We start from the raw sequence: 23172 nt of genomic DNA on the forward strand, positions 1-23172 counted from the left end.
ACAGGCTCTGGTTCTATGTTTGCCCTGCCCAATCTAGCTGGTATTATTTAACTATGATTTTTATCAGGTTAGATTTTTGCTTGCTACTGTACCAAGCCAGCTCAGCAGAGAGTCTAGCCAGTGCCAGAGCAGCTGGGGACAGAACCACAACCCTAGTCACCTCAGCCCAGCTTTCAGAAAAAGGAGCCCCTTCACTATGACTGAGATTTAAGGTTTACCAAATTCCCTGCTAAAATCTTCAGGACTCAAGAGCAGAAGAGGGAACAGAAAGCCTGACCCACCTACTCTGGTGGAATCTTACAGGTAGTCACTAGAAAAATAATAAAATTAAAAATTTTCACAGGCAACATACCCTATTGCAGATATGTTTGCATTAGTCTTTACCTAGCAAAGTTTTAAAGCTTTCACATGGTTTGGTTACCTAAAGCAGACTAGCCTGTTTCAGTTCCCTAAGAATGACTTTTAAACAATCTAAGCAGAGTTCTTGATGATAAAAAAAAGTGCACAATTTTTATTTTTTCTTTCAAAATTTTACAGCAGTTAACTTTTTTTAAATGTAAAGCAGTAACAAAATTCTCCAATCAGCTGCTTCCAATTACAAGTTGGCTATTTACTTTGTTTGGGATTTTCTTAAATCTTCCCAGATTGCAAAATATTTACCAAAAATTAAACATACAAGGAGAAGTAGACATTTTCACAATTATAACTCTAAAACTTAATCTCTTCAGTTATGTCTACACTGTCAAATTTAGGAGCTGTGATTTGCCATTCAAGAAGCATCAGTGGTGGTTGGGTGCAGTCATACAAGGAGGGAGAAGAGGATGGAGTGCAGTTTCTGCTTCTCCCTAACACATTTATTACTGCACTGCAAAGTAAAAATCCCAGGCAAGGCAAACCTGCATAAATTGGGAATTATATCCTCTATTCAAAAATTCACCCCAACCAATGCCAAAATTTGCATTACCTTTACCAACCCAAAATCTTATAACAGCATTTGAAGCTTGCATACTCAATTGCTTTGAACACTTGCAACTCCATTCAGCTTGTTTTGTTTTTCTGATTTCCCTATGATCAGCCACACAGCATAGAACCTGTCCCTCCCTGAAGCTCATTCCAGTATATCTTTCTGCTCTTTTAAAGTCCCACCATTGGAAATACTTGAAGAAAACACAGTCATATCCCTGCAGATACATTATAACTAAATTTCTCAAGAGTTTTTGAGCACTTGTTGATGTCAATGATTCTTCTACAGGGAATAATTTCACCTGGAGACTGTTACCTCAGAGATAAAATAGAAAGAGAGTATAAATCTGAACATTTCAGGTTATACATAGACAATTTCTAACTAACTCGTTACACTCTGCTCATTAACTGGAGTTGTCACTGCAGCAAAGCAGCTTTAATCTTTCTGCACAAAAAGTTTGGATGAAAGTGGAAGACAGCAAACAGACAAATAAGAGAAACCAACCCACCGGGTAAGAAAAATGTTACTGAGTAAAATAATGACTGTTTTATTGGCATGTTATTCCTTCCAGAGGATAGGTGAAGGAGGCAGAAATGGTACTGTAACCGGTCCTTTGACTTTTGCTGGTAGCCAAATACTGCCCATTTCATAACTAGCTAATACAACGGATTAAACGGATAACCTATTTATCTGATGTGGCATATCCTGCATCTTCAGAGTCATGATGTAATCCACAGTGGCAAATTCTATAGGATTTAAGAATCCTGGTATCCTACTTAGGACTTAAAATAACCCATACTTTGACCTTCTGTTTATTTTGGCTAGCATTTCTGCACTGCCACGAAGCCAAGTTCTTTCAATTGGAAAACAAAACTTAGGTTTCTGGAACACGGGACTCCCACGTACCAGACCTCACACGCACAGAAGAGATGCAGCATCAAAATAAAGCATTTGTCCTGAACTAGTAATTATTAAGTCTGGTCAGATCCAAGAGCCTTATTTCCCCAACAGTCACAAAAAGGACTCCCTTGCTTTATAATTTCTCAAGGGGGAAAAAAAATCTGTAAATCAGCAAAGACTTTAATGTTCGGAGACGGAACAGACGTAAGAGGTGCCAAAGCCAGAATGTCCTCCTGTGGAAACACAGGGGTTTAAAGGGATATCAGCATTGAGCAGAAAAGGAAGAAATCCATGAGAGAGACAGCAAAAGGGGCACGAAATGGTCTCCTTGCCTGCCCATGCCTGCCACTGTCACCCAAATCAACTCATTTTCTTTCAGGTGTCCTGGAAGGCTCTTGCCTTGCACAAACAATGACGTAACAACAATTCACCCCCAAAAAGCGAATGTGTTTTGGGAAGAAGGCATTTTAATAATAAAGCAAACTGAACTAAGGTCAGACATAGTCCTTGCCCTTCATTCGCTTCACAACGATTACTAAGAGAATTAATATTGAAGGTCCAAAGTACTAGAAGGACAAAAAAGCAGCAGTACTAGCAGACCATAACAGAGTTAAAAGCTACAACGAAGGAGATCCAAGAAGAAACTAAACATGCTGAGAAAGAGTTTGGTGCCGCTGGCTGCAATTATGGAAAACAAACTATGAATGGTAGAGGTGAAGTTGCAGAACCTAGTTTATAACTTCGCTCATGCTAACAGGTGGAGTTTTACCTCAAGATTTTTAGTAAATGAGCATGTTGTCAGACTTATGATTAAAATACAGTAATAAATGTACATTCCTTTTGTCTCTTTAGCCCTCTCTAAAGTAAAAAAAAAAACCAAACCCAAAAAAACAAAACTGGCAAAGCCAAAGTTAAACTGTAAAGCCTTCTCGCTCCAATGAAAACAAAATTATTGCAACCACACACAAGCTTCAGCACACAAGCTTGCCGTTTCGGCACATTGCCCTCAGAACCCTCTTTGAACACGCAGTGAGAGGCTGATGCAGGATTATACCAAGAACTCGCACTCTCAGCAGCATTCCTTTGCTAGCACCTTCTGCTGCTGCCAACTGCCTGCTCCTCAAACTCACAAGAGGCTTTCTTTTTTTTTTCTTACTCCTGCTTTTTAACACTCAGATCACCTCACAACTCAATCTGGTTTGCTGGATATGTTTCTGTATATTTGGAATTGAAATTAACAGCAACTTCTTATTTCTTCCCCTCACCCCACCTAAAAATATCCAATACATTAAATAAAAATAAAATAAAATAAAACATAAAAAAAAACAAATTAGGAGCCTTGCTGTTTAAATTCAGGACTACCAACTGATCTTGAAGAGTCATTATGCAAAACTTTGAAATTATATGCTACTATTAAATTAATTCTCTACAGTTCTCCTTAGAAGTGATCATTTTAGGAAAATGCTCAAACTTAGGTGAGTTAGGAAGGAAGTTGTAGGAACACTCTTCATCAGTAATTCCTCCAAAAACCATGCTCGTTCTGACAGAAAAGCTCTTATATTCACCACAATTACAGTAGAGCTTAAAGTCCAGCTCAAACAGCTAAGACAGAGAGAACCGCAGCAATGCTCTGCCAATGCTAAATTTGTGATCTTTAAAACCAATTTCTGTAACGCTGATCCTACACCTCTCCACTTTGCTCTAGCATGACATTCTAAGAACTGCGTTCCCTTATCCTGAGGTGTCGTACCCCATATTTTGGCCTATCCTAACGTGATATAAAGGGTAATCACACATTTCATTCAGGTACTAGATTGGCACAACTGTTCTATTCAACAGGTGCACACACACACATATACCTATGCAGCACTAAATGGAGTTTCAAATTTTCACCTCAGTGCATTTCAAAGACTCCAGGTCTTTAATAAACATGCATCTTGAACAGGAGTGCAAAAGCTGTTTGCTCCACCATCCCCATTAATCCTTCTGAGGATGTGGGACATCGTTCCTTGCTCTACTCTTTAATCGCTCTCCAAAAGACGATCCTCTTACTCTGAACTTCCAGAGAAACAAGACTTACGTTTTACTTGGAATCATTTTTAAAACAACTTACACACATGCAAATATTTTTCAATTTCTTAGTAAAACAATTTCTCCAGATCCACACAACCATATTGTTTTCTGTGAATGTCTGCCAGATTAACTACATCCTTTTAAAAGAAACAGCCGGAACATCAAACTCCAAACCACAACATTAGGTTCAACAAGCAAGGGCTACTAAATTATTTTATTCTTGGAAATTCTGAATCTCTTTTAAAATGTCCTCTAAGGAATAGCATACACAGAAAACATCACTTTTACACAACAACAGACCAGAAGAAATGGGACTGAAGTTTTAAGTGCAGTGCTATGGAAAAGCTTTTTGGATACAGGATCAAGGAGAAAGGAAAGAAGATGGGAAAATAAAGTGGAAGGCTACAATAATTAAGTCAAGTAAAGGGGTCAAAGAAGAAGAGAGAATCTAGCTTTATTCTTGAAAAGGAAGCCTGGCTTGAAATTGTTTAAATAGTGAGTCAGCTCTCCAATATTTAACCACAAATGCCTCCTAAAACTTGAGGCCCACAGGTCTTGCCAAGTTTTCAAAGCCAGCAAAGTGCCAAATTTTGTAATTAAGTAAATGGCATTGAGTTTATATTTTGTAATATTTTAATCTCTGAAACATCGCTCACTCAAACATTTTATATTTTTGACATGTTTAGCACACAGTCTTCTAATACACTAATAGAAACAATGCTGGAAAGCCTACAGGGTCTTTCTTACTGAAATGCTAAGCAGATTCAGTAAGATGTTATCCAAACTAAGACCATGACACTGTGTTTTATAAAAATAAATAAATACAGTATGTATTCTCAATATGTGCCCTTCTTCATCCATCCATTGGTTCCTCTTTCACTATCAGCAAGTTCTTAGCACTTGGATACAAGGAACCTGGCCTTACCTGAACATCAAGCTTTTATATATGGCTTTTGTTTCTCGGAAAACTGATATTCACATCCTCCCAATATCTCATTAAATCTGCGTTCTTTAAAAAATAATTTGCCTTCTGTATTTACCATTTTTCGATTTTCTGCACAGAACTCTTTCCACGACTTTTGAAACTCGTGATTTTCTTAGTTCTGTTTACATGCCTCCTCATGTGTTCCTTGTACATTTTTTTCTTCCCACTTTAAGCAGAAACTCGAATAATCATTTAACCTTATCTACCCTGTAGCCCCAACTTGTTGTATAAAAGGGAAAGATTAACAACAGCTAGTTACACCTCTAAATCAAAACTATGTAGATCATTCAGTAAAGTAAAATCCACAATCTTAGGGTATCTTTTGTCACCACTGAACTGCATCTGCCAAAAAGCAGGTTTAGGTTAATTTTTTTTTCTTTGTATTTGCAAGGAAGAAGAGCATTAGAACATTTACTTAATGCAGCTGATTTGCTAAATCATGGTAACTTGACTGCATAGATGTCTGTCTGTGCTTTGGGCTACACCAACTCATAAAAATTCTGACTATTAGGATCTGTGTATTTCTACTGGAGATGGAATTTACCAAAAACTAGTTTGATCTATCTGTACAATGGAGAGCAAAGTTTCATTTAACAAAAAAGTCTTTATTCATAGTCCTTTACAATTAACACAGCTAAAAGGTCTGCTTCCTCGTATTATATTTCCATTTTTTTAGAAAAGCTCCTTTTAGAGTCTTATAAAATGTGTCCTTCTTGATCACTTCTGAAACACTACAGAAATTTCTGTAATAGCCTAGATCTCTTAATATAGAGCCCTACAAAGCTTTATTTTATTAAATGACTTACACCACATTAGACAACTGCTGTTCAATGTTAACATTGCTAAAAGCATTTTCTTTTAGCAAAGAATAAACACACCTTTCTATAGAATCCATAACAAATTGTCCACTTTGTATAACTCTCTTCCTAGTATTTTAAAGAGCTGTAAAAGTAGTATTAGAAGAATATATATAAATGGAAACATGGGTGTTAGTGTGTGCATGTGTATATCAGTGTCTACACAGCAAAACAAGGAGCAGAACAAAGATTAAAGCTTAGTTTGTCCTGATAAGGAAGAGCACCATTCCCACAACACCTATTCCAGCAGTAAGGCCTGTTCTCTGATCAGAACACACGCCACTGGAAGAGCTTGCAGCCTAACATAAGGACAGCACTGAGGTTGCATCATACTGTACATATTGCTCCTTTTCCTGTTGGTGGATATTCAAAACAGAGTATTGACACATATTTAAAACATATTAAATAAATGAGTGCAACAGACAATTAACAGCTGCCCCTCCTAAGATTGAAATGGTGGGGGTGAGGGAGGGGAATCTGATTTTAAGTTTTCTTTTTGTAAGACTTAACTCTTTGCAAGACATTACTGAAGCTTATTCTTCAAGCATTTTACTATTCCAAATTTTTAGTTTGAAAGACTGTTTGTACAGTGAAGATGTCCTTTGGAAAATAATTTCTGCGCGAGGTTCTCAGGATTAAACTGTCCACTTTGTGTGTCACATGACATTTAAAAGCACTGGTACCCTTCAACTACACAGAAAAATCATATTCACCTTATTGAACTGAAATTATCCCCTATTATCTTTCTGGATTCTCATTTTCATAACACATGCATGTTTTCTAATCAACAACTATGACGTCTGAATACGTGCAGCACATGCTCTCACACAGCAATCATTTCCGAGATCTGAGTTCATAAGTACATATGAAGACTCTGAATGAGCAAGAGTGACACAACTCAGCTTAAAAAAAAAATCCTAAATGAAAGGCCTAAGAAGTGGACTTTCCTGGTGCAGGGACAGTAGCCTTAAGTTTCAGCTCCAGACAAACTTCACGCACCTCCTCTTCTCCTTGATTATGAATTATTCCCAGCACTGCACACTGAAACACTGTACCCCTCAAAACCTCCATATAGATGTTTTGTTACTCTACAAACTGCACTCAGTGGTAATTTCTAAATATGAGTTCACAATGGCCATATGTTTCTGTATTATTTTGTGAGTGAATGTGCTGCAAACTTCTGAAACCTCAAGATACTAAGAATGAGGTTGATGCAGCTTAAAATACCATACTAAAACTCCAAACATTTTTGCATATGGAAGACAAGCTGATTTGTTTTATAGCAAGCACGAACAAGCTTGTCTTTGCCCATCCATTTTGTTAGCACCTGATGGCAATATTGAATGCCCACTTTCTCTCATAAAGTATTAATTCTAAAGACTGCTGAAGATGTCAAAACTTTCCTACCATTACAAGCCATGACTATGTCAAAGCAGCACCCATTCGAAATGAAGCATGAAAACAGGTTTGGTAACTGTCAACTGCTATTATAAAGTGTGAGACACTTTACAGCCATACTAAAACTCCATATTTGCTACAAATATTAAAAACTCTAAGGCATCCTTAGTCTTTGAAAATGGTATCAATTCCAAAGCAGGGTCTTGTCTTTACTTGGGACTAAAGCCTCCAAAATTTACCCTCCACGGCTACACCATTTGCTTTTTTTTTTCTGATGAACTTCCACCGTGGAAAACATATACATTGAGGCCAGGGGAGACACCAGCCAGCATGTGTATTCCTATAGTATACTACATTAATTCTTCATATTTATTTCATACTCTCTTTCATCAATAACACTACCAAAGCAGATTGCACTCTCAATACTCTGTGTCAGCTGTGCTATATAATGGATATTGAAGTAGTACCACTTGGTAGAGTACATTAGCTTAAAAGGTACAAACAGAAGCTCTTCTGTTATATTTTTTATTATTAAACTTCAAAAAGGCCTTGGAAACAAGAAACCAAAACAAATGCACTAATGATGCTCTGAAAGCCCTGCAGACCTCCATGTGAGTTCCCAACTGAAGTATTCTTGACATTAACTGTTTCATTGGCTAAAGCAGACAAGTTGTCTCATTTATGAAGAGTCCCTATTCATAAGTCAGCCACTGCAACTCCTAAAATAGCTTTCCCTGAACTGTAGTCCATAAGCTCAAGGCTCGTTGTCTGGGGTTATACAAAAACTCTGGTATCCAGCCTTTCTTTTTTCTTTTCCCCAAATATGCCTACTAATTTGGACTGCGAGGGGAACTTGAGATAAGGGTGGTATTATTATCCTAGGACAAGAATGTATCCACAAGTGTGAAAGATTGGAATGTTGAGGACTCAGACAATCAAGGTGCAAGCTGACCACGTGCAAAGTAACCACCCAGGTGCTAAAGGCATTCACACCTGCCACCTCAGGCTACAAGCTGGGTGTTGAACAAGAAAGGAGAGAGGCAAATTCCTGCTAGTCTGGATAGTGTTTCTTTGTCTTCACACAAATGACTCAGCTGTGGTAACTGCCCTCCGGGGAAGCATCAGGACAATTTGCACACAGTCTGAAGTCATTAATCTCTGATGCTGGCCATAATGGATCCACCTGTGCTGACATAACTGGCAGCTGTAACATCTTAGAAGATGTCAAAGACTCCCAAAATATCCTGTGATCCAGTATTACATCATCCAGTGCAGAACCTCCCACCCCAGAGAAGGTACTGCAGGCATTCCCACATAGCCTAAGCCCAATAAAAGACCACACTTGGACTTCACTCACCACGAGGTTTCTTCCCTCGCCACACAGGACCTTCCTCACCACCCAGGGCTTCCACCACCACCTCGATGGGTGCAGACTGCGACCACCACTTCGACCAAGGAACATCAAAATTGCAACAACCAAGTCTCGTTGTCAGATCCAGTGGGTGTCTTACGGGTCCTTCCAGTTGCCTGGGGGGTCCGCAGCCCTGCTCCAGCTGCCTGTACCATTATCACAGCCTCACTCCAGCATCTGCTGGTATCAAATCCCAGCTTTCCACCGTTTCCTGCCAGCACTGACTCTCCAATCATTCCTGCCAGGTTTCCCAGGTGTGGGGGAGGCGAACCACATGGAAGGGTGGCCACCTTGTCTCTGTCCTATGGCCACATGTGTTTTTTCCAGGTGGGGCAGGCCAGCCACCATCTCTTATTTGGTCCTTGGGAAGTTTCTCCTCATCACTTAGTTTAACCCAGTTTTATCAGTATTGTTATTAGCATTTCTTCTTGGTAAAGAGTTATTTTTCCATTTACATCCAGGTGTACTTGGTTTCTCTCTCTTAGAGAAACCAAGGGTATTGAATCTGAGGGAGAAAACTTCTGCCCGAGGTCACCACCCCTGCAAATTGTCTCAATCTGAGACACCTTCCCATCTCTCCTACTCTCCCCTGCAGTTCAAGCAGCACTTTGCAGGAGGCAATGGAGAATTGCAAGGGTGCCAGGAGAGCAGAGGGGAGAGGTGATTGAGTAAACCAGGCAGGGGTAATGCACCAGCAGTGTGGAGGGACAGGCGGGCAGTGCATACAACAGGAGCAGCAGGGCTGATTAGAAATATATGCAGCTACCTTTCAGGAGGTCACACTCCTGGTGTTTGGAGGCTACACAATAACAAAAGTCAGACCCACAGTGATGGGCTTTCGGCTGCTCCGGCCACAGGTGAGCTCTGGCTTCCATCAGTCTCCACAGTGAGCTGCCTCAAGGAGCAAGGCCAGTAGAAAATATATATTTGGAAGGTTACAATTCAACCAGTTTAGCTTCCTGAGCTGCCTTTCTGCTGCCCTAATTGACAGAGATGGCAGAATCAGGAGAAGGCAGGGATGTGCAGGAGGGAGCAGGACTGCTGGCTGCATGCTTGGCTCAGATGGGAGTTCAAGCCATACCCAGATCACAGCTTCCTTAGGTCAACCTGACCAGAGATAAACTGACTTATGTTCCTCCTCCATCTGTCTCTATCTAAATGTATGTAAAATACAATTTGTTGCAACTGAGAAATAAAATACAAACAAAAACTAATAAGAAAATTCCATACCCACCTGAATTTTGGCTATCTCAGGTTTCACTTTCTAAAAATGTTTCTTCAGTTACCCATTATTTCCAAATATCAGTATGCCACTCCTAATAGATCTGGGCTAAAAATAATCATTCTTTTCTTTGCTCAGCTATTTTTTAATCTGGACCAGCTTCCTGATCAGGTTCACCACATGAACACCTGAACCAAGTAAGAGGGTGGCACTGTTTTTATACCAACAGCACCAAAAAGAGAAATGTTCTTTGTAACTATGCCCACAGTAGTTACTCTTTTTAGTAGTTACTCTGCAACTTAACTGTTGCAGTGAAATAATCAGTCACACCTTACTATCAAAGAAAAATCACTGAAAACCTCAAAAAAAAGGACAGATTTGGGCAGGTTCTTTTTAACAAAATCATTTTGAAAGTTATGATTCTGACCCATCCATGGGCCTTGCAGCTTAATTTTAAAGCAGTTACAACCACCAAAATGCATACCACCCCAATTCAACAACAATTTCCAAGGAGGGAACAGATAATTTATTACATAGTTCAATCAGCCAATTTGCTGCTTCAGAGTATTAGAAATCTACCCCAAAAAAGATACAAACCCCAATCATTCGCAAATGATTGGGGGTGTCAAAACTTCGCCATCCCTAGCAAACCAGTGCCATTTAAACTTTAGAAACATGACACGTAATATGATTTGGCACAAAACCCATTTAAATAACAAGCCCATAAAGCTTGCTGGCACTTACTTAGACAAGAATGGAAAGAAAACAAAAATCTGTTCTAATTCGCTTAATTCCAAGAACTAAATTTGTATTTTAAATTTAGTATTCATACATGATTCAAGATCTTAAACTAGACTTCAAGTACAGATGACTGCAAGTTAAAAAAACCAATTCCAACAGATAACTGACTTACTTAGCCCTTTTATTCTCTAGGAGAAAACACAAAGCAGTAAAATATCTAATATACTGATTTCCTTTGTCAGCTTTTCATTATTTCTGCTGTGAACTACACATTTTAACAGGTTTTTTTGAAGTAAGGGAAATTGCTTGTTACCACTGTTAATATTCAAACTCCTATAAAGTAGTTACAAGATCTTCTCACTCCCTATAACACAATTCAATGGCTCAGGAAAACCCAGAGAATGATATATAAAAATTCTAAATCACCTAACCGGAACCGGCATTGTCCACAGAGAGGATTGTTTTTCACTAGTTATCATAAAAAAATATAGCCATTTAAAAGTAATTTCTTCTGAACACCATGCCATCCAAGTCCCCTGTGTTTTATTCTGTGAAGAAATGCAGTAATGGTATTTGAGGTGCTCTCTTCTATATGAGAGATGTGGAATATTGCCAAATACCAGAGTTGTTTTATCCTAAGCAAGTAAATTCTAGGTTTAGAAGTTAAAGTAGTAAATATTTACACTGAAAAAGTCATTGGTCAAATGGAAAAAAAAAATTACACTTCAAGATGAGATAACTTGATAGAACCTTTGAGAATTAAAAAAAAAAGCTTTTAAAAACCATTAAGTACAAAAACCACCAAATAATTAAGCATAGAATAAACACATGGCAATTAATGTCTGTAATAAGCTGACAAGAATACTGGTGGAGCTTTGATGTCTTGAAGAGTTTCAAAATCAAGGTCAGAAAACTTTCTGGTAGAAAGTTAACTGCTTGCAATAAATGGGTGAGACGCAGTATCTTATCAGAACACAAAGGAGTCAGGCTAGGTTCATCCATGCTAGCCTTAAGCAACTTATGACTAAGAATAAACAACACCCTTCTACAATATTTGAAGATTCTCAAAAGCAGTTTTAGAATAAAAACTCCCTTTGAACTTGGTGTTAAAATATATTGCTGACAAGGACTACATTTTAGTATATCACCACATAACATACAAGAATGACATAAATTACAGAAGTGATTACTGAGTATCTTAAAAAACGAAACCATGGAAATAACACCAATGAACACAAATGGTTTGAAAGTATGTGGATCTTTGGATGGAAAAATCAAAATGTTTGCTATGTAATGAAGCTACAAAGTCTGAAGTGTAAACTTTAAGGTTTCATTAATGTAACTGGTACTTTCGATCCAGAACCTTTGGTAATGACTTTCACCTATTCAACAAAGGAGAAAAACCTCACTGTACCGTATAATAGGAGGTTTTCCAGAAGCACACAGTTCAGGAACAATTTTATATGACAATTGATTTGTAAAGCATGATTACCAAACACAGTGTTCCTTCCTTTTCTGTCTACCTTAATTACTTTTTCCCGTCTTTCTTATAGTGTTCCATCTCCCATCACAGAGACCTCTGCTGAGAGATACCCTGAAAATATCAACTGACCCTTTTGTACCAATTTTGGGTTAAGTTAATCAGTAGAGTGATCAGTAGCAATCACCTCACTGCCAATTATTCTGTCCAGTGGAGACAACTAGTCAGATAAAGCCAGACAAGTACCCCTGGGGTCAGGACCAGAGGCAGGTAAGGCCATGACCTTTGGTTTCCAGGACACTGGGAAGAATCTCTGTACAGCTCACTGACTGTGTTTCCTACGTTGGCAACGTTTTCTTTGTTACAGCCACCACCTCACTTCCTTGCATTACACCTCATCTCAGTTATCTGCCTCTTATTCCGTTTTCTTTGTTCAGCTCATTCCTAGCTCGTATCCAGGAATGTGCTACTACCATTGCTGTCAACCTACAGTCACTTACGTAGTACCCCTTTTCTTTTTTTTTTGCATGCCCATCTTATCCATTTAAACTATAATCTATAAAGAACAGTTGATAATACCTGCCCTAATATTTATACTGCAGGTACTACAAGAAATGTAATTTCAGCTGACCATTACACACACTGTAACAGACATGAAAACTCTAAAGTCCAGCCACAATTCCTTGGCAGGAATACCTCTACCAGTCTAAACTAGTATCACCATTTTTGGGCACAGCTATCTTGCTGCTTTTGTCTGTTCCTGTGCAATGAAAATATTCTCTGTCCAAGAACTGGCAATTAGCAGACTTATTTCAGCAATGTCAAAACACTGTTATGCTTATCATACCATTGAAGTGCCTTGCACCTCACCCTTAATTCAAGTACAAGTTATGAGGGTTTTTTATGTGCAATTTTACACTTACAAAGGTATTACTTGGTATTGTACTGCTTATAACCTTTCAAACCTTCAACTCTAAAGGCACCAAGTATACATCTGATGGGTACAGGCTTGGAAAGGGGAACAGGTACAGTGTGTCAGTAAACATGACTTAGACAAAGCTTCCTAAGAAAGTCTAGCTATACTTTACTTACAATCAGCACAGTGCTGACAAATCCACTTTTCTATTTTTACATTTAAAACTTTTCTCTGCAATAGTTCAAGAGACAAGGAAAGAAAAAATAACGGTGGAAGACCTCAAAATAAAGACATCCTCAAGACATGCTGTACCAGAAGCAGTTTACTTTTTCTACTGAAACTGTATTCCTAAGAGTTAACACAACTAGCAAGTCCAAAGGTCCATATATAGGACACTTAATCATGTGAGATTAAAATATCTTCTGTAACTGTTTTTAGAGCTTTGCTCATACAAAGGCAAATGAAGTACCTGGTCGAAAAGTCTCTCACCATTCCCTTACAGTCTGAAGACTATGCAAGGGAAAGTTTGTGTGGCAAAGAAAGAAGATGGGTCAAGAGAACATGTACCTATCAAGCATTTCAAAAAACTTACTCCATGGCAAATGAAGTTGAACACTAATCACTGTGGATTACACTGTAAATAACCACTGAGACCTTTAATGAATAAACAGTCATTAGGATGATAAGACTTATTTCTACCAAATGCACAAAAATTATCTCATCAATCTGCCCAAGTGGCCCAACAAACTTGTAATTTTGGATACTGGCATGTATACACATTGACAAGTATGCTTGACTGGTTCAAAGAACTTTGCTCATTTGTATTCCCAAAAAAAACAGAATTATCCAAGTTAACTGTCTCTGCTGCAAAAAGTTCAATCTTTACCAAAGCTACACAATAAACTGGCAGAAGGCCATGATCATTTGTACCCATTGGCATGATAATACAGACACAGAGAGTTCCTGAGCATGTAGTTTCTCTTTTCCAAAGCTTTACTACATACCAGAACCTGCAGTTTCCCAGCGTGACTGGTTTTAAGCAGGACAGATTTGACATGTGGTCTCACCACATACAAATTCAGCATTTGCTCCATTAACTCTGAAATAGGTTGTTGGTCTTCACTTTGTAAAAAGGAATAGCCTCTCTCTTTGAACTTTCCAGAAACTCCAAGGCACCAAGTGCCTGCCTGTGTCTCCGTCTCACCACTGCTATTGCTGGCTGTGCTAGTCAGATAAATCCTCCTACCTGCAAAAATAAACAGAGATTCTCAAAAAGTTGTACCAGATCTGTGAGAACTAACACAAAGATTATCATTTCACAACAACTTAACAAACAGCCCTTTCAAACCACCACTAAAACCAGCCAAACAAATTAACAATAGCACAGGCATGTGTATCATACTCTGTGCACATTTTCCCATAGAAATTTACATATGTACCCAATAAAAACCATTAAAGGATGCCATTAAAATTTAAATGTATTTTCCAAGTCATTCCCTACAAGCCACATCTTCTATTATCAGAAACTAATGCTTTCAAGTTCAAAATACTGAAGTGTTCTTGCTTAGTCTATCCAGAAAAAGACACTAGTATGAAATGGCAAATAGATGCTGTTAATAATATCTAATTAACATCACAAGCTTCCTACTGACTCAGTGCAACTCCAGAAACCTGGGATTTCTGTTTTCTTCATGCAATGGGGATAGATAATAATGTTTCTTTGGAGAACAGAGAAAAGAAGTCCTGTGAACAGCTGTCTAAGAACACCCCTCACAATCAGTAAAGTTAGAAGTTAATATTAAGAATCTCAGTTTCATGTTGTAATCTTCCCATCATTCTGAATTTAACAGTGAGGAGAAATCCCAAATAATTTTGCATTTTAATTTATTCTGCACGTCAAAGGAACACTACCAATCTAGACAGAATGTAACCAAAAGCTCAGTTACTTTGTAGGTAGCAAAAAGTATTTATAGTGAAAAGGAAATACTAAGATTAAAAGAAAATGGCACTTTTTCTACTCTTATAAGCAGATGCTCATGTTAATAAGGGCCATGTTTTATGTCAAAGATTTATGTTACTACAGGCAGACAGCCTTCAAAATAGCTGGAATTGTGAAAGCTCTTTTAACCTTAGACTCAAGATTAAAGCTAAACTTTCAAAAGTTGTGAGTTTCTTTTAAATATTCTCTTTCACGTTTTTTTTAAAAAACACATGACATTAATTGCGTCCAAGTAGCCATATTTAGGTACATGTGATCCAGGAATGAATGGGGAGAAGAATGTGAAAAAAGTCCCATATACAGAAGAAATTCAGTTTTATTTTATTCATATATAATTTTCATTATGAGAAGTATCTGTGTACTTCAACCAGAGCATTTGATATTAGCTACATAAAGGGAGTAACTAAGATGACTGTACATTTTTAAAAAAAAAAAAAAGCCAAAACACTGAATATTGGTAAGCAAAATAGTTGTGTAACTCACTAAGGATTAAATATTGGGCTACTCCATAAACTTTTAAACTGCCACCCCCTGCTTGCTTCCCCCCAAAAAAACCCAAACTAAAATAATTTCTTACTACTGTTGTGAAATCACAGAGAAGTGTAAATGACTCACTACTAATATTTACATACCTATTCCCACTCAACTTGTTCTTCTTTATAGCTCAAAAATGTAAAAAAATAAATAATTCTTTAAAATTTTTAAATTTTCTCTACTAGAATTGTGTCTATTAGAATTGACATAATAGGAGTTAAAAGATAACAAACCCCCCACCTTTTTCAAAACCAAGCCTGTGTTTCCGAGATAATACAAATTCAACTTATAAAAAGGACATATTGTTTCCTCCCATGTATAGAAAATCGGTGCATGGTTATAGAGCAGTGTGAAGTTTTCCTTTTGTAAATTAAAGAGTCACTGTGAGGTGGGACATTTTAAATTAACTGCTTTTCTTCCTCAAAATCCTACTTTGTGTTATCTTCAGCTGATCTAAAGGTGACTGCAGGTGAAAGACATGGTCTTTCCTGCCCTGCCTATGTTCTAATTAGCCAGACAAGCTTCAATCCAAACTACTGCACTGATCTTGCAGATCCGACGACCACACTATGACTAGTGCCAACAAAAGGAAGGCTGGATCATGATGCCCATGGAGAAATCTTACTCTTCTTTTTTTGCAATAGGTCATACTTCAACCATTTTAAAGTGGTCATAAATACAGCTTCATTATAATATAAGATACTACAAAAATCTGCTAAAATAAATCACCTGTGTGTCACTTCTACAGAACCCTACAGAATACCTAAGGGAAAAGAAACCACTCTGTAGCTTCTGAAAACTTTCTTTCAACATACTTCATGCAAAGCTAAGTTCATCTAAAGCTATAGTTATGTGTGAAAAGTGTAATTTCAAGAAAATACTGAAATCTGTTTAAAAGCTGGGAAAAGAATTACATACATACAAAGCACAGTATTTCAATTGCAACATCAAGAATAATATTGATAAGGCTTATTAAATCTACACTTATTCAAGCAGCTTGTTGGCACTCTACACCTTCTAACAGCGTTATTTCTAACTTCCATTTACCCTGCAGTGTAAGTGTCAAAAATTCTGCACAAATACAGCTTCGAAAGTTTCTAAATGTTTAGGAACAAAATTAGCGACCATTTAGCCAGTAGAGATTTTGTTTTTTAAAGAAGTCCACTTAATTTTGAATTTTCTTTAAAATAAGAACACAGAACTTCACTTCGGTGTGCAAATTAAAATTAAGCTCCTGACAGTTAAGCTATTACCGCTGACTGGTGGAAGTAATTTGTATCATTTTTCAAAAAATCAATTACAGGTATCAAAACCCTTACATAGTCCACCTCAAGCATTATCCAACTCAGTATTAAATTACATAAACACACAGTATGAAAGCTTTAGAAGTTTGTGATTTGCTCAACACGACCACTAAAGTGTTCAGCAACAACAGCTACAAATGGTAAGATTTTTGTCCTTCCCTCTGCAAAAGATCAATAGCATAAAATTAATTGAGAGCAAGAACATAAACTTTAAGCCTTCACATTAAGTAGCACATTTCAGACCTGATTCCTGATGGCAGTGCAAGATAAGTGACTTGCTTTAACTTTAAACTTACTCCTGTCCCAGTTTACTGAATATTATGTTTTAAAAACTTACTACACTACTTAGTATTTCAAGTTAAAAGCATATCTTTGAAATGATAACTACATATTGTCTGAAAATATTTTGGCGCTGGCACAGAATCTGCAAAGAATAGCCCAAGCTTTAACATAATTATCCTTTTACAAGAATTGTGGTTTGAGAAAACACAACAACTTCATAAATATAATAATCACTAAGCATAATCGCCTTTGGCAATAATGTTCCAAAGCAAGTTTGGATATCCAAGATAAACCATGACTCCTATTCTTTCTCTCTGTACTTCTGCAGCTAAAATAAAACTCAAAAGCAATGTGTCTCACACAGTACAAGTAAACAAAACACAAGTTTCTGTCAAAGCAACACATTACATCTAGCAAGAATTGAATTAGTCAAAAAGAGTATGTTACAGAAATTGCAATCCAGCAACAAAATCTGCAAAAGTTTCATTATTTTCTAGAACAGAAACAGAAAGAAACTAAAGACAGTTTAGATGCAGTTACGGAAGCAGTGTGAAATAATCATTATGCTACTTACAGTGCACTTTATCCCAGATAGGCTACCCACTTATTGCAACCCCTTCGTATACACTTTTGGGAAGACACCCAAAAGCACAGAAACACTTATCCATGCCTCACAATACTGCAGGTATTTTGAAAGTAATTTAGAACTAAGAAACATGATAATTAGCTAATGTTAATACAGTAAAACAACGTAATTCAAATTCTATATGTAATAGGCAATATTAGGATAAAGTAAGTCAAAATTCAAAATATTCCCAAAAATCAATCTTCTTCCTCTTTCTTTATCAGTTCCCGCTCAATTCCCTATGTTCATCCACTGCCTTATCTTATGTTGCCCAGCTCCTAAACTTCTGTTTAACTCCACCACCCTCTAGGCTGCTCACCTATGTGAAACACTACATTTCCACAGGTCCAGTTCTACATCAGAATTGGATGTATTCTCTCTTATAGCTGATCATTAAAATAAGCAACTTATTAGTGTGTTTCTAAACATACGTGCTTTGATACTGCTGTACAACTCCAAGTACATTATTTAACTCCAAACATTCCAAATATTATTAACCCAACATCCCTATGCTCCTTCATAAATTCCAACCCATTTATATAGACTATCTGAATACACAGATCAATTTCTGTACATTACTCCCTAAATTACAGCAGAAGAAAATTGTTGGGTTTAGTTAAGAGGTCAATACTGCTTAACAAGTATTCTGGAAAATAATTAGAGAAGCAAGAAAATTATGGGAAGTGCATCAACTGATGTTACTTTCCTTGGGAAGAAGAAAGGACTTTTAACTGACCTATATTTAGTCAACCTATATATATCTATAACATCACAAGTGAGAGGGAAGCGAACTGTAGTGCAGAAGGGAAAACAAGCAGTTAGAAAACTTAAATAATACATGATAGAACCACAGCAACATTATCTTCATCCCTTGCTTCTGCTGTGCCAGCAACTAAAAGCCTGTGGTATGCTGCAACAAGGGCTGCTGTCAAATTCTGAAACCTGCCTAGTGCTGCAGCCTAAAACTAATTCTATTGCAGAAGAGACAGCAACTTCTGCAGGCAGCCCTATCACACCAGCCTACTTCAAACAGGATCATGAGCATGTTAACTTTGCCCATTCTAACAGCCCCACACAGCAGCAACGTGAATCACTTATCCCCAGTGGTATAATTTTTACATTTTTCAATCTAAATTGCATTAATTCTTGGCTGCCAAGGCAATACATTTTTGTCTATTATATTCACTGAGCTATGGCCAAACCGGATAAAACAAATTTGTATAGGTACATTAATTTTAGCCATTTTTGTAGCTTACTATGTACTGAAGCAGGAGTTCAGTTCTTTAATCTCTAGCACATCTAGGCTTCCTTGATGGCCATCAGATAGCCTAGGAAATCACAGGATTAACTCAGTCTGCTACTTATGTGGTACTGTACTCTCATTTGAGAGTTTCCCTAAAGAACCTTCTACAGTGGACACTTTTCAGAAGTTTAATTACATTTGCAAAGTGTTTAAAATCTCTGCCAAGTCACTACGATAGACTTATGCCATCACTACCGAAATATAACCCTAGCTGAAGCACATCTAGTAGCTTCATTGGTTAAAAAGAAAAAAGTATTAAAACAGAGGTATAAATCATGCTTAAAATGTATGAAAAATGTAGGGCACAATAAAACCCACTGATACAATCCATTACATTAGGAACAGGTCTAATGTCTGCCTATGAATGCACACGCTTCATAGGGAAGCATTTACAGTTTTCGTGGAAATAAAATGAAGTTCTGGGAAGTAGCAACCAAGAAGTCAGCCGATAAATTCACTGTCCTCACTAAGTGCCAGCCTCCCAACAAAATCCCGACCTTATTCAGGAGATAAACACTGAACTACTTAAGAATCAGCTGCTAAATCGCTGCAGTTCACATCATGGCCTCTTAAAGCAAACAAACAAAAAATATCATAAGGCATACTCTAAACTCATTTACAAATAGTTTAATCACGCGTGAGCACAATTGTGCAAAATGAACTGCAGAAAAAAGTGCCCCAATCACTATTTTTGACTTAAAAAAACCCCAAACCTACTGACATCCAGTTTAACTGTTAACAATTCACCCAAATGTACAGCAGCTGGGCAGAACTATGTCGTTCAAACAAATTAAAAATATATTTAGAGGAGGTAGGAATGATCTACTCACTGTTCATCTGCACCAGCACAAAAATTCAAATCCTGGTAATAATGTGTTTCTATAATTTTTTTTTTTTTAAGCAAAAATCCCTAGTCCTAAATTACACATTATGTAACAGGGGGGGGAAAAAAAAGGCATTTTCTTCTTCTCCATATCTTGGTTTGGAAAGAAAGTGTGATGGGTACAGCACAAAGAAAACTCAGTTTCTAGATTTCTGAGATTTTTACCGAATTTCCATTTAACAATGGTTTTACTTTCACCAGTAGCATAAAAGCAATATATTCACAAATACAGATTTGAAGCCCAAAGAAAGTTTAAATAAAGTTTGTTAATAGGATTAGCCTATCAGTAACTCAGCAAATAGCGTTTAACATAAAAATTTAACATCAAACATTTTGGTTACAATTCTTAGTAACAATTTAAGTTGCATTTTATTCGCAACCCTGGACTTGTATTTCGAAGACAACACTCCCTTATTCTTTCTAGTTTTACATGCTATGTAGTAACAAAATTTCCTACAACTCCCCACCTCAAAACAGTCCATTCATACCGAAAGGTAACCAGTGATGTGACTTAAATGAAATTGTGTTTGGTATTGGAATTAATTCATAGAAAGTCTTCACAATGAATGCAAACCAAGATCTCTCACAAATCACAGTCAGCCCACAATATTTACTATTCAAACTACTACGTAAAACACTTCAGTGTTCACCACTGCTAGACTTAATTATTCCATCACACAGGCATTCTTCTTTCATACTTCCTTGTTTGGTTTGAAGTCAAGAACATAGACAGTTTTCTGAAGCTACATTTCCCTGGTATAACACAGTTGAGAAATAATATTTGACGCAGAACAAATTTAAAGTCTAAGTCCTTTAAAGCCTCAGTAATACATGTATGATAGGACACTTGATAAGCACCCTCCTTAATGCACTGCTCACTTCAGAAGTCAGCACTAGCGTCAATCAAATAGTACAACAGCAACCAGTCATTTTATAACCAAAGCAGTTTGATAAATCACACAACAATGATTAATATCACTCTACTTATTAGCATAAAGTATCCCGCAGTAGTCATCAGAGTACACTACTTATCATTAGGTACTTCAGTCTGTCCTCAACGCCTCAGCTGAACCAGTTTCCTTCTCTTCAAGTATCTTCCTACTCCAAACTACAAAGAAATCATCCTTCCTAAGGAGAGTTTCTAACCAGTAAATTCCAAACTGACCAGCATATGCTTAAGTTGAACCTTATTCTTCCCACGTGTCACTAAATTTGGTCACCTCTAGTTCAATGAGAAGCCAAAACACTAAGCAGTATCTTACATGAATCAGGATCTAAATAAATAAAGAGCTGCTCAAAACTGTGCTGCAATTTAATTACCAATAGATAAAAGTATAGGAAGCTACCAGAGGTGAGATGTGAACATAAAACTCCTTGCCAAATGATTTTTTACACGCTTGTACCTGTGAACCATAACACTTAAATATTTCAGCCTTGACACAAACACAGCTTGCCTTAGGCTGAGCCCCAGTATAAATCAGAGGTGCTTATGTCCTTGGGAAGGGCGAAACAGGTTAGGGGACAGGTTTAAGTATAAATAAGCATTATTGATTTATTTTACATGAAGAATTTTAAAATGAAGAATTCATAGAAAAATGCTAAACTGATATAGTACTGGCATAATCAAACATTCAGAAAGGTAGTTTTAATTTCAGACTACTGACAATGTTCTGTCTCGTATCGGCTTCATAAGCCACCAGCGTGCCTGTAACAAATGTGGATAGAGCCTTCCCAAATCTTCGTTTGCGAAGCCCAGCCATGATGATGATAATGACTGACAATGTTAAACAAGTTTTTACTTTGATAGGAAACTGTTTTAAAACCATACCATTTACAATTATTTACATCCATTTAACAAATAAAATTCTATATTACAGCTGACATAAGAAATACAAACTCTTCAAGAAAAGTAAATTTAAATTTAGCAGACATACATGAAGTTGTGCTCTATGGGACTAGTTCAGAATAAAGAACTCTGAGGCAGAAAGAAAGATTTATTAAACAAATGTATTTGCACCTATGGACTGAAGTCACAGTAAAAGAAAACACATTTGTGAAGGTCAGATGATCCGCATAACACTGTAGGCAGAGAAAATCCAAGACAAATAACTTGAACTTTAGAATTTGAAGGGAACTTTGTTGCCCTTTACCGGTAGAAATATTTCAAGACCCTAAGTGGTCAGAAGTATCTTAAAATAACAGTCATAATGTACACTTAAACCCAAAGAGTCCTACAGAAACTAGAAGCTTATCTAAGTTTCTGGTATATGTTGTACCTCTGAGACAAAACACACATTCCTCTAGAACTAAAGAGCCACAGGACAACGTGGAAATGCTCTGCCCACCTCTGTTATCAGAAGCAGTTCTGGAACTTAGAGAGCGGGGATGTAAGCACTGTATAAGAAAGGTTTACCCACCTACCCCTCTACCAAAAAAAAGGAGGAGGGAAGAAAATACAAAAAAATAAAATAGTTTGTCTGAGGCCTGTGTAGCACCTTCCCTTTTTCCGTTCCTGTACACATTCTTTTCTAGTCCAGCAATTTTTAGGAATGGAGCACTCTCTGGAGTTGCAGGACTGATCAACTGGCATGAATCACTCAGGATTTCTCTAAATATAGGCACAACACTGTTGTTATAATAATACTAAACAAATACCACAAAGTTCAAGTTTAGAAAACAATTTATTGGATCATACTGTATTTAATATTAGCTCGTTCATTACTGTTTCAGATCTAAAAAGTCTGAACTAAATGCCTTTTAATAAAAAAGATTACCATAATGGTATCCTTCCTAGCAAAACTGCAAATGCAGAGGAAGCTCTCTCAGGAACTGAATACCATCACCTAAAACTTGTACAGCAAATGAAGAAAGAGGCAGCTATCAGAAAAACAAGAAAGCAGGCATTCACATTCACACAGAGCATCCAAACATTTGCCAAGTAAATGCTTTTAGGAACCTTAAAGTAGAGGGCAATTATTTAAGATTTTAAGACTATCTCCAGTCTAGCTGCACAGATACTGTATAGGCAGGCAGACAGATACTACATAGACATTCAGCTTCCTTTAGCATTAATATGGGTACATTTGAGAGAACTAACACTACCTACCACTGCCCTACTCCTTTTACATTTATGGCAATACAGACTGATGAGTAACACATACAGTGCATTCTCAACTTCAAGGCATGAAAGTCTATTCAGTAGATTTTAAGAGAAGGAAGCACAAGGCAGCTGCCATGATGCAGGAGATTCACAGTGACTTAACTATACCATCCTAAAACATTTCTAAAGACAGGT

At 37.2% G+C, this 23172-nt stretch overlaps 1 protein-coding gene across 2 annotated transcripts in view; it reads right to left on the reverse strand.

The window, feature by feature from the left end:
- The window catches only part of FRS2 (fibroblast growth factor receptor substrate 2), a 48817-nt gene that overhangs the window by 17233 nt on the left and 8412 nt on the right, over positions 1-23172 (reverse strand). The window contains exon 2 of one of the 2 annotated variants that reach the window (XM_039391335.1): positions 13952-14193. The exons of the other annotated variant lie outside the window; for it this stretch is intronic. The gene's annotated coding sequence lies outside the window, so the exon portion shown is untranslated. The remainder of the gene's footprint in view (positions 1-13951; positions 14194-23172) is intronic. 2 annotated transcript variants of the gene reach the window in all.

This window comes from Pipra filicauda, unplaced genomic scaffold (genome assembly GCF_003945595.2).
Source record: "Pipra filicauda isolate LSUMZ 115617 unplaced genomic scaffold, ASM394559v2 scaffold93_size3172892_pilon, whole genome shotgun sequence".
In the NCBI taxonomy this organism is placed as follows: Eukaryota; Metazoa; Chordata; class Aves; order Passeriformes; family Pipridae; genus Pipra; species Pipra filicauda.